The following is a 10,000-nucleotide window of genomic DNA, read 5'->3' as shown; positions in this document are numbered from 1 at the left end:
ACTCGTGACGTGAACTACCATTTTCTCGTCCTGCAGTAGAAGGAAAATCAAACCGCACCGTGGAATTGATGGTGACGACGGGGGCACACCAGGGCACCGGGACCGGCGGTTCAGCAATTATGGTTTTCCAATTAAAGTCACGTTCGTTGTGTGCGCCACGCAGTGCGCCCGAAGGAAAAGGATATTTTTTCCCCAGTCGCGACTCATTCAGTCCTTCGCGTCCTTTCCAGCAATTCTGTGAATTGTGGAATACGCGGTGGTGGTGGTGGTGGTGGGATTGGTACAAGAAAATGATTCAACGCAGCAGAAACGCGTACACACGCATCATCATCATCATCATCATCATCGTCATCGATGGTACCGTACATAACACTACGCTACGCGTTCTCACTGTTAATGATGGCAACCGGGTGACGACCGGTAAGATCGGAGTTCGTGAGGGTTAAATTCATGGAACGGCCCCACCACCACGTTCACACGCCCCTTCTAATGCCCTTTCCAGGAGAATCAGGTGAAATTAAACAAATGCCCCCCCCCCCCCCCCCCCCCCCCCGGCAAATGGCAAATGGAGGAAGGTGCCTTCACGACGGTATGTGTGCTTGTGTTCCGGGTGCCGACAAATTGAGCGCCATTTTGCGCTAGCCCGCCTCCAAAAACGGCCGCACGGTAGGGCTTGGTCGATGGAGACATCACTTGCTCCGCGGCAACGACGAAGTAGACGTACGTACCGACGAGACGAAGTGTCATTTCCAGTAGCATTTTGTTTTTATACTACATTTGTACCGCCACCCTCTAGGTGGTATGTTGAGGGGAAGGAGAGGGCGAGTGTTGTGTTCCGACATTATAAATATGCACTCATCAGGCCTAGTGGATGCCAACTCAAGTACAACGATGGCTTCATTCCACGCATATTCCAATATTCGACAGAGGTAGTCCTTAAAGGTGAAGACTTTCAATATTGAAGGACTTCCAGGAATAAGATCTCAGAAAGGCGGAGAGAAACATTTGTAAAAAGTATCATGCTCAAGACAATCAAAATGATGGTTGTCTCCGTGGATCTACGAACTTAGTAGAAACAATGAATCAAACTGGCAGTGTTGTGGATCTTAGAATTCTAAAAGTTGAGTATAGTAAACATCGTCTTGCTCGATAGAATAGACTTGTTTTTTCGAAGAAAAGTTAATACATTATCTTCCATGTCGCGAAGGCTGATCGAAACTTGACATATTCTGCCGACCTTGTGAACGGTGAAGTTGAGAGTGGCCGCGACTACAGAGAGTCATTTCAGGCCCCTAGCAACCCAGGGCACACCTTGGAGATCTGCAAAGCGACGGAGTTAATTACCAGTACCGTAATCATTGACCCGGTCACCTTTCCAACAGCTGGAAAAAAACTCTTCACAGAAAATTGGCCCCTGGTGAATGGAAGAATGTCCACTGCCTGCCGGTTGGTCGCGTACCATCAAATCGCTTTAATCGACGGGCGCTTGGTGGGCACAACACTTCCTCTAGCTAATTTTTCATTTCGTCCGTCGAGGTAGCACAAATGGGCAGAGTCCGAATTGTGTCTTGCATTGAATTTATAGCTCAGTGGAACGGCCATGGGGGATTGGTTGGTGCACCACAGGACGACTCTACCGGATCACTTTACTCGTGACTCGAGATTACACCACGGAACATCGTAGCAACAGAGGTGGTAGTAGTAGTCGCAGTAGCCCATTGCCACTGTGCCGCTTCTCTGGTGCTTTGGTGGTTAGGTCCAAAGTGAATTGTCATAAAATCGAAGCAACCTTTGCTTCCGTGCGCCACTGGTCGGTCGGCTGGAATGGGCTTCTGATGACGTTGGCCACCCCTTGGAACCTGACGAGAATTATAAAATTCTTGCGAAATACTAAACACGCACACTGGTGGGAGAGGGCGGACATGGACAGTCGTCACATGGCGAATCGTCAGGATATACACGGCGATGGTGGAGGTGGTTCAGTCGGGTCTCTATATATCCGGCCACAGAGTGCCACCAGAAGCTCATCCCAGTTCCAGTCCCAGTGTGTATGTGGTGGTGTGGTGTCTGTCTGCAATACGACGATGTGCAGGCAGCCAGTCAGCAGCAGGGCACAGGGGAGGATAGATTTAAATGCTCGGTAATAAAATTTTATGTCAGAAGACGGTGGCATCAGAGCCATCGTACGTTCGTTCATTCGTTTGGTGTGCACGGTGGGGTTGGTATGTGTGTGTGCTTTTGTGTGCCTCCAATGCGGTCGTAAAACCGAGAATTCAACGTGTGTCTAATGGAAGTTTTCTAATTATGCTTTCTGGGAGTAAAGGATCTGTGCTCGTTGGTCGCACCAGAAGCAACCAACCAACCGACATCGTCATCACCATCATCATCATCATCACCGTCATCACCGTCATCATCATCAGCAATATCATCGTACGCGCCATGTGCCCCTGTACCATTGAGACCCCAAGTTTAACGAGCCGGAGGAAACCACTGCGCGCTCTGGTGTGAGGTGCTGATGTGTAGGCGCCTACTACGACTACTGTTGCGACTTCTCACTCACTCTTTCGTTGGCATGTGGGCGCCTGCTGTGACGAACCTGTGACAGTCCATTTCTCGCCTCACCGTTCAAGTCGAAAAGCCTTCATCTCAGCCCCGGCTGTGAAGTCAAATCTCATCACCCCAGACCCCCGTTCCAACTTTTGGGTCATAATCCTGTGTTGGCCAACTCCCAGAAGAGTTGCCGGTCCTTTGGGGGGTGCCACACAAATACACATTCGCGATTTACTACTTCCGGCATTTTGCCAAAAAATCGATCAGCAAGTAACTGAGTAACTTCCTCCTGGGTAACTAGGAAACGCATACATGTGACGTCATCCAACTAGTAGATTGAACTGAAGTTGTAGTCTCTCTCCCTATGCGACTCATTTCTTGATGTGTGAATAGTTCCATTAAAATGATCATAAAAGCATAACCGCTGGCATCTGGGCGCGACATGTCGGGGAGGGTGGTCGAGGGGATGAGGGTGTGTAAACCCCCCTTCCCCGGGAAGCGGTTCAAATCATTTGTTTCTGTCAGCATGATTTTGCACCAGGGCGAGGAGAGGTAGGTCGCCGACCAGGTTCCTGGGGTGGTGTCAGTGGCCAGTACTTTGGTCGGTCGCTGGCAAATGTGGAAAACGCACTCATGCGTGTCCCCGTTCAACACGCACACGTACACAAACCCCTTCTGTGAACTCTCTGCATTTGACTTTGGGGTGTCTCCACCTTTTCTGGAATGCGCGGAGAGAGGATTGAACTCGATCACTGCAGGGAGTGCGAGGGTAGCAAGAGGGGGCGCCTCGACGAAAATTATGTAAATTTTTCATCTCAAAATGTTGCGGGGGGGGGGGGGGGACCTCGCGAAGTAGTTGTGATGATGGTAGGTGGGTGGGTGATTGTGCTTTTGTTTCGTTTTCGTTCTTTTCGCTTCGCTTACCACTTGCTGTGTTCTTGGCTTGGTGGTTCTCTCTCTCTCCCCTTCTATCACTCGGCCTTCCTTCTCCACTCTTCCTACAAACAGTACGCGGTGTCCGTCGGTCGTGGAGAGAAGTTATTTAAAATAATAATAATCATTACCGTTACGATCCCGCTGAAGTTTGCGTGAAATTAAATTTCTTTTCGGCGTCTCTACAGCCGCCAAGTGACATTGTGCCTTGCGATTGTTGTACGATCCGGGTGCACCTCGTCCGTTTGCTGTCTGTCGCCTCCATTTGGAGCTAACGGGGGAGGTTGTCTGGAACATTAGATCTCTCCCTCTCTCTCTCTCCGTCTGTCGAATACCACCGCACCATCAAAGTATGCCGCGACAGGGCAACAACACGCGACACGACGAGACGTAGCAACATTGTGTGGCACATAAGAGAACACACGCGACCACGCGCCTTGGCTTTTTGGTAATTACAAATTTTGTATGTTTTTGGCCAGGAGGCCGCGCGCGAATTCGATGTTAATGCTCTCCACCATTTCACATAATTGTGTTTCGTGTGCATATTTTCATCCCTCGAATCAGTCACACAGTTGGCGTTGCGGTCGCGACCGTCGCGATTCAACCAACCAACCGAGCAGGCTGTGTAAATCCGATAATCTTTCGAGATGAACAATGGAAGGATGTGGGAGAAAGGATGGGGTTGGGAGGTTATGGTTTCGCGGGCGGTCGTCTGAAACCTGGAACGAGAGCACATGCGTGCACACCACGTTCTCGCACGCGTTATTCATCCCCGCAGTCCGTAATTAAAGGAACGTTTAAGCTCATTTCCATGCTCGACGCGCTCTCGTTTGAAGGGAGCGTCTTCACCGGCACGATCATTGAGTGGCCGTCTTTTATCTTCTTCTTACCTGTGGCGTGTGCTCGCTTAGGTGGAGCGAAGTAATTAATCTTTTGCCCGGTTGCCAGAAAATGCGCCTTTTTCGGCGGAACACATCACCGGCTGTGGGCCGTGGTGCCTCCACTAATCGATTGCACCCCTTCGCCTCCCACGTATGCGTAGGAATAAAATTATCTCGCCTCGCTGCCCCTCCACCCTCCGGGTTGATAGGAAATTAAGTGTGACAGAAGGCAATCTCAGGCAATGAATGGAACTGAACACACACCGTTTGGTGATGATGATCATGTGGTGGGTTATAGGGGGTGCCGCTCCAATGACGGAAATGATGGCCACTACTGGCGCACGCCATGTGCCGCCCGGCTTATGGATGCATCAATCTAGGAAATGTCTCTATTTAACCGCCGAGTTTCAAACAATCCGGCGGTCTGCAATGGGCAATTATCTGTGACGGTGACGGCATGAGCGCGCCCAACAGTCATTGCTGATTACGAACCACGCGAGCTCCTCTCCCGTGCAGGTGAAAAGGCATAAAAAATCAATTTAGGAACGCAAAAGGGATGATTTACATTTTATGGCACGACCTTTAATTTGTTTTCGTATTAAAGCGAATGAAATATAGATTTTCAACCGCTTTTTAGCTGCGTCTCTCAGCTCAAACCCTTTTTGGTCGACAGGGGGGCAGCAGACCAGCAGGAGCTGATGGAGAAGGTTAAGAAGGTGAGCCTTTTGCACTCTGCTGGCCATCCGAGGGGTTCAAGAGGCGAGGAGTTGTGTAGCAGAATGATGATCATGATGGACTGCCCGAGCCAGCGGTAGCCGCGGACTGCGCCCTCCCCCAAACACATGTAGCGATCGGGAAGGAGAGGGCAGAGCACATAAAATTATGATTACTTGGGAGGGCGGCAGGGTTCCACTTCGACAAACTTCAAGATTCCGATTTTCTTCCCGCGGGTTTTTTTTTATTTTCGTCAGCATCATCTTGTGGTGCAGAGAGCGAGCAGCAGCAGCAGCGCTTGGGTCTTGATGGATTATGATTGAAAAATGCACTTTTAAGTTTGCCCTTTTGCGCGCGCCCTAATCCCCTGGTCCTGGTCTCGTGGAATCGTGGAATCGATCATCATCCGCCACAGACTCACGCGCGCAGGCTGGCCACTGATAGCCACTCGTCGGTGGTTTATTTTTTCTTCCCGTTTTTCGTGGCTTCATTAGAACCTCCTTCCAATCCAGCCGTCATGTTCCACCAGAAATTGAGTCACGATTTTTCGACAAATCATTCCTGGATTGGTAGTTCGCTCAAGGGGGGGGGGGGGGGGGGGGGTGCTCGCTCACGGTTGGACTTTTTGACAGACACCACGAAACGAATTTTCACTCGCTTTTCGATGGAAAACAGCGAACTGGCAGCTATAGAGTTAGATGCGAGAAGTTGAAGAGATATAGAGTTAGATAGAAAGTGACACACGAGACACGGTTGTTGGGTCAGTTGATCAGTGCTGCCTCCTATACTCGCCATGCTGCCAGCGTGACCAACTGCACTCACGCTTCGTTATCAGTGGAACCACTCCATACTCCTCTGGACGTGTTGTGCAACTTGTACAACCAACGACGCTGACTCTTCGCTTCTCATTGCTCTCCGTTGCTGTGTTTATCAATCGTTAACCAGTAGAAGCAGAAGAAGTGCAGAAGAGAAGAGGGAAGAACGCAAACCCAAAGCCAAAGCTCATCTCACTCGCCTCAGAAGTCGTTCCAGTTCCAGTTCCAGGGAACTGGAACTTCTCCTCTCCCTCTCTCTCTGTAGACGACCCTCGGTCTAGATGACACGCAGGAGGAGGTCCACCCGCTACTGGACCAGTGACTTCTTCTTCCTCTTCTTTCTCCTCTTCTCCTTCTGCTGACCGCTGTTTGCATGTTGAACATGAGTTTGCTCTTTTGTCTTCCGTCGACTTCCGGTAATTAAAAGTGAACAACATTGGACAGTGCGAGTGGTCGGTGCGCCCTGGTCCCGGAATCTCCTCTCTGCCCCACCAAGCAACTGGACCCTCCAAAATGACCACCTTCCTGCGGAGCGGGGAAGGAGGTAGTTCGCATTTTTTCGACGATTGGACGTTGGTTTTTGTGGGTCCGGTATTGCAGCCTTCTGATATCTCTCCCCTAGACAATGCTTGGATGGTTCCTGGTATCTCTTCTTGGTACCCGGTCCACTGCTGCCCAGTCCCTGGACTGATCGTTCGAGCCTTGGCCTTTGACTCTAGTTTGTCTCTTTTTCCCTCTCTTCTCGGAGGGGGGCCCGCAGTCATGGGGTTGGTGCATTTTCGGACCGAAAATTTGGTCTCGTTTGCTGTCATTTACCTCTCACGACCAATGACAACGACGACGACGACAACGACGTGCCGTGTCGTCCACCTCCCCGTGACCTCTGCGCACCCCTTGGTGGTGGTGGTGCTGGAAGTTTGGAGTTCTCGCATCGCTTTTACTTTCCACCAGCAGCAACAGAAGAGAAGGAGAAGGAGAAGGTGCTGGCTGCTGGCACTTCTTGAACTCTATGAACTTTGGTTATGGTTATGGTTTATCTGGTTTTCCCTCCTGCTTTTTTCATAATGATTTCCCTGGACTTTTCCCCAAAAAAACCACCCAATCGCCCGGGTGAGCACTGCAGGGAATGCAGTTTTTGGACCACTCGTAGGAGTGGTACTATCGCTTTCATGAACAGGAAGCGCATTATTTGTTTGCTGTCACTATCTGCTGTTGCTGTTGCTGCTGCTGCACTCTTGTTGTCCTGGCCATGCTGTTTGCTGCCATTAGCTCCTTCTTTGCCCTACTGTCTGCGTGTCTTTGTGTGTATACCAGATGCAGAATGCATTGTTTTGGACTTGTTGTTCGGATAGCGTGTTAATGTGCGCCCGGTGCCGCTGCTACCGCTGATGGTGGTTGCTGTTATGCTCTCTGTTATGCGTTTTGCTTTTCTGAAATTGGATCTTCGCTTCGGTCGTTGGTCCTTTTTTGGCTCTTGTTTCTTTTTTGTTTTCTCTTCCTCTCCATTCTTTGGCCAGACCAACAGACAACCCGATGCTGGTGCTGCTCTTGGTTGAGGAATTAATTGGATAAATGAAGAAATTTATCTTTCCGCCTCGCGCATCCTCTCTCTGCTGCTGGTGTTGTGCGCTGATGCAGCATTATTGTGGCCACCAGCAGTAGTAGCAGAATTGGTTCGGTTTTTCCATGTAAAAAACTGTCAGCAGCAGTATCAAACGAATCCCTCGGTTGCTGCATGAGGGTGTTTAGCGAGCTGGAAAGCGGAAAAGTTTAAAACAATTCCTGGGATTTCATTAACTTTCCTCGCACACTCACATGCATGCATTTACAGTTTCGTTTTTTTTCTTCTATTCTTGCAGGTACGTCTCTCTTCTTCTGGATATTGGATGGGATCCTGGTGCTTATCGTTGGGACGTAAGCGTCTCGTGGTTTCGTCGTGAGTAGCGATCAACAATCGATAGTAGTTGTCCGCACTAAAGGAGTTTACTGGCATCAATTCCAGGCTAGTGGTTCGTTGTTTTGCGTTCGAACATGATGATGATGATGATGATGACGATGAGGAGCAACGTACAACCACCGGCAGGAGGGAGCTCCTTGCCACAGGAGGGGTCACTGTTGAATATTGAATTTGATTTGAAAATTGATTGAAAATTTTCCACCCCAAACCACCACCCCAGGTCCCCTGGACCTGGACACCTGGCCAGCATTTGAATTAGAGTTTCTGTGACCTGACACGGCACGGCACGGCACGGCGCGCATGGCTGGTTGGTTGGCTGGATTATGTTCTCTCTGGTGCACTGGTGTTGTTGTTGTTGTTGCTGTTATGCTGCTACCGATATTGAATGATGACGCCCAAGGCCTCCCCTCCTCGGCTGGCTGCTGGTAGGTGAGGAGGTCACCACTCTGCTGGGCGCCCCCTAGAGCGCTTGCTACACTACCGAGCGCCAACCATCGAGCAGAGGCCGAGGGCTGCTATTTTCTATCCAATGGATTTCTAATCCTTACCACCCGAGCCCCACCATCACCACTCTGTGCCGGTCTGTACCGAGGCTTGAAAAAATGCTTCCAACACAAGAACCTCTCCTCCCCCTTTATGGTACGCCACTCGCTACTGGGGGGCTTGCACAACACTTGGAGAGAGAGAGACATGATTGAGTAGCAGCGCTTAAAAGCGGACAGATAGATAGACCCGTCCACGACGACGTCGGTTCGGGCGTTTACCAACTTGAGCTACATTTTTTTTTGTTTCGCGTTTCCATTAGTCACCTCTAACCTTGCCGTGGTTCTCAAACCATTTTCAGCTCCTCAAGAAAGACTGGAAAGACCAAGTCCCACCACCAGTCGACGATATGCAACTCGTGATAATAATCGTGGATCGATTCGGTTGCAAACATAATTTCGCCATGAAATTGAGCGGCAATTGTTGCGGCCGCTCTAGTCGGTTGAAATTAAATTCACCTTTTTCCCCTCCACCACGCTTCATTTCACGGTGTGGCGTCATTGTGGCACCGGGAAAACAGATGATGACTTCCAATTCCTGCCAATTCCTGCCAATGGCTGCTGCTGCTGCTGCCAAGTTGTGACAAAAGAATGTTTCCACGGAGCGGTGGCAAGTGTCTTCATCAAACCGTTCACCATCGCCACGATGACATTTCGTTTCCGAAAGTACGCGAGAGTGTTGGGTTTTTGAAAAGTGAAGCTAACAAAATCATTTGGCCTCTCTGCTTCTCCATCGCCCATTCCGCGCGTGTGTGACAGATCGGGATGAAAGCGAAACCGAAGGAAATTGTTGGTAGCGTGCGGCCACGGATGCACACTCTCCGGATCTGGCCCCCGGGGGGCGCTCCGACAGTTGTAAGACCGCATAAAATTTGACACCATTTAGCACCATTCCCCCCCTCCAATGGCGCTATGGTGGCCGCAGGCAGGCATCGAAACCGGAGGAAAAGCCGGAAAACCCCGGGAATGTCAAAAACTTTCAACTTTGAGTTTTTAATTGGAAATTAAAAACCAGTGAGAAATGCGCCATATGCTGCGCCGTCCTTCGAGAGTCAGGGGGCCAGTCAGTGGTCGTTCGTTCCCCCCCTTCTCTGCTCCCGGGAAAACCTTCATTTTCCTTTTTCCCTGTTGTTTCACCGCCAGCGGGCCTTTTTGGCTTCGACTCACTCTCCATCTGTCCCGATAGAGACATGGTACTCGTCGGGTGTGTAAAATGGTTCCGCCATTTTTCTGTCTCACTTTTTTAAATTCGCCCAAAACCGCTCCAAAAAAAGGGAGAGCGTTTTGTGCAAAAAAAAAAGAAAAGTTTCTCCTAACCATCATCAGGCACATGCCAGTGGCCAACACTCTACCTTCTGTAGAACGAGATTCGTTTGTCAGAGAGGTTTGTTAGAGAGTTGAGAGCAAACCATTGAAACGTGATCGTCTCAACAAATGTGTGGAGTGTAGTTTCGGAACTTCCTGTGACTTGTTTTGGTTTTGTGGTACACTACAACTGTGCCCTCACTGCTCGGTAATCGATTTAACTTTTGCTGGACAACAATAATACTAGCCATTGTCGCTATCCCTGGAGAGAATGATTTATTCATTTTTGTTACCAATTTTTAG

The 10,000-nt window shown here is 49.9% G+C and overlaps 1 protein-coding gene across 5 annotated transcripts in view; it reads left to right on the top strand.

The window, feature by feature from the left end:
- The window catches only part of LOC126574138 (histone-lysine N-methyltransferase 2D-like), a 111,078-nt gene that overhangs the window by 74,431 nt on the left and 26,647 nt on the right, over nucleotides 1–10,000 (top strand). The window lies entirely within an intron of this gene.

This window comes from Anopheles aquasalis, chromosome 3, assembly GCF_943734665.1.
Source record: "Anopheles aquasalis chromosome 3, idAnoAquaMG_Q_19, whole genome shotgun sequence".
Lineage (NCBI taxonomy): Eukaryota > Metazoa > Arthropoda > Insecta > Diptera > Culicidae > Anopheles > Anopheles aquasalis.
This window is presented reverse-complemented; position numbering and strand designations above follow the sequence as displayed.